Source organism: Alexandromys fortis, unplaced genomic scaffold (assembly GCF_014885135.2).
Source record: "Alexandromys fortis isolate MF-2015 unplaced genomic scaffold, M_Fortis_MF-2015_v1.1 scaffold_77, whole genome shotgun sequence".
Lineage (NCBI taxonomy): Eukaryota > Metazoa > Chordata > Mammalia > Rodentia > Cricetidae > Alexandromys > Alexandromys fortis.
The window spans coordinates 535,276-537,871 of record NW_026067967.1 but is presented as its reverse complement, the minus strand read 5'-3'; the positions used below and the strand labels follow the sequence as shown (position 1 = coordinate 537,871).

The window sequence follows — 2,596 nt, the reverse complement described above, 5'->3', positions numbered from 1 at the left end:
AATGAGCTAGGGGCGGGGAGGAGATGCGGTCAAGGGGCGGGGCCGTTGGGAACACCCGGCGCGATTGGCTGGCCCGCGCGCGCGTCACGGGCCCCGCCCCCGGCTCTTCCGCAGGACGTCCAGGCGCCTCCTTCTTCCTCGGCCCCGACCGGGCTGTCGCCGCCCCTCCCGCTCGGAGGCGTGACGCCGAGGACGGCCAGCTCTCATTGGCCAGTTCGTAAGCGACTGTTCGGTCATGTGTTACCATAACAACCCGCCCAGGGAAGCCAATAGAGGCGGCTGTTCTCCAGGACCGGCCCAACCGGTTGCACCAAGCTCCACCGGGCCCCTTCCGTCCCGCCTCTGCACTCCTCCCACCCTTAGGCGGCCCCGTCAATCATCCTTCGCCTGCCGCCGGGCGGGGCTGCACTGAGCTGCTGGAGCCCCGGCCTCCACTCCCCGGCCTGCCGGTCGCCCCAGTCTCAGGTGCTCCCGGGAGCCTGGGCGGGGCTCGCCCGGCCAGCTGTCCCTCCGGCTTCGAGGCGAGGGAGGAGGTGCCTGGCCTACCCGGAACCCAGACGGGAAGGAGGAACTCTTGCACGCAGCTTCACTCGTAAAAACACCTAGGAAGCCTTGCAGGAGTTGAGTCTCCCGGGAAAATGCTTTGATTAAGAGGTGCTGTGTGAGCAACGCGCTCGCCAAGGAGTTGGAAATATTTTGACGAAGTCGCTCACGTTTCGGGAAGGGTATTCATAATAGCAACACCCAGCCCTGAGCCTAATAACTCTCATATCTTAAACGTCTGCACTTCTAAATGGCCTTAGAATACAGTGTCTGAGCCTTTCTTGGTGGCTCGATCGTTTAATACCAGCACTCAGGAGGCAGAGCAAGGTGGAACTCTATGAATTCGAGGCCAGCCAAGTTACAGCCTCAAAAACCAAGCGTGCCTTTAATGCCCGCACTCAGGAAGTAGAAACAGTCTGATCGCTGAGTTCGAAGTCAGACTAGTCTACAGTGTAAATTCCAGGACAACTAGCGTGATGCAGAGACAAACATCACAAAACAACAACAAAAGAAGTAAACAAAAAATACAGTGTCTGACCGAGCCGTGGTGGCACACACCTTTACCCCAGCTCTTGAGAGGCAGAGAGGCAGGTGGGTCTACAGAGATTGTTCCAGGACAGTGAAGGTTACACAAAGAAACCCTATTTTGAAAATCAAAAAAACAATAGCAAATAAATACAGATTCTGAGAAATACGGGAAAATATCTTAGGTTTCTATGATCTGTTTTCAAAATACACAAAGCAAACAATTTACTTTGGCAGGGCTCGAGTGGGCTATGAGGCGCTATGGAAAAATATTCAGTTTCTCTCTCTCTCTAGAGAGAGACAGTTCTTTTTGCATAAACTGATGACGTGACAACACTCCGTGGCATGGTTAAGGGAAAGGTTTTTATTGTATATATAAGAGAGAACAGCCAGAGGCGTCTGGTAGAGTCCAAAGAAAGAAAATGGAAAATGACCAGCAGACTAAACATGACCAGGAGTATCTGCGAGAATGGGAATGAGCAGGGAATAGACAGAGAAAACAGAGAAGCTGGAGCAGACAGCAGAGAGGGAGACCAGAGAAAACTCTGCAGCAAGAGTACCAGGGTTAGAAAAGAATGAGTAGTGGAGGAGGTGAGAAGGGCAGGGTGCTAGCGCAGACTTTGAAATGGGTAGCAGGTACTTGTGCTACTCAGCATGCGCTTTGATATGCTGATAGGTGCCTCAGGTAGCCACCGCTCCCTTCTGCCAGTGACAAAGGGAATAATAACTCCTTTTGGTAGAGAGGGACTGGCTTCACAAGCTCCTGAGGGATGCTTTTATCTAATGGCCAGAAATCCTTCTTTAGACCAGATTGAGCCTATTTCTGGATATTTGGATTGCCTTTTGGAGTTTGAGGAGCTAGGGTTTCCTTTGACAGTTTGGGGTGTTTTATGTGTTTTGTTTTGTTTTGTTTTGTTTGAGAGAGGGTTTCATTGTATTCGGGGCTAACCTAGAACACTCTAGGTAGGCCAGGCTATACTCTACTCACAGAGCTTTGCATGCCTCTGCTGGGATTAGGCGTTTGCCACCACCGCCCGGCTTTAAATTAATTATTTTAAAAAATAAAATAAAAAAATTAAATATTGCGGAACATGGTGTCACATGCCTTTAATCCCAGCACTCGGGAGGCAGAGGCAGGCGGATCTGTGTGAGTTTGAGGCCAGCCTGGTCTACAAGAACTAGTTCCAGGACAGGAACCAAAAGCTACGGAGAAACCCTGTCTCAAAAAGTCCAAATAATAATAATTATTATTATTATTTATCTAAAATAATTTCAGGCCTGGTTGTGGTAGCACGTGCCTTTAATCCCAGCACTATGGAGGCAGAGTCAGGCGGATCTGTGTGAGTTTGAGGCCAGCCTGGTCTACAAGAGCTAATTCCAGGACAGGCTCCAAAGCTACACAGAGAAACCCTGTCTCAAAAACCAAAAAACGAAAGAAAGAAAGAAAGAAAGAAAGAAAGAAAGAAAGAAAGAAAGAAGCCGGGCGGTGGTGGCGCACGCCTTTAATCCCAGCACTCGGGAGGCAGAG

At 50.5% G+C, this 2,596-nt stretch overlaps 1 pseudogene; it reads left to right on the top strand.

The window, feature by feature from the left end:
- The first annotated feature begins 235 nt into the window (after positions 1–235).
- LOC126508943 (pantothenate kinase 1-like) overlaps positions 236–2,596 on the top strand; it is a 25,807-nt pseudogene continuing 23,446 nt past the window's right edge.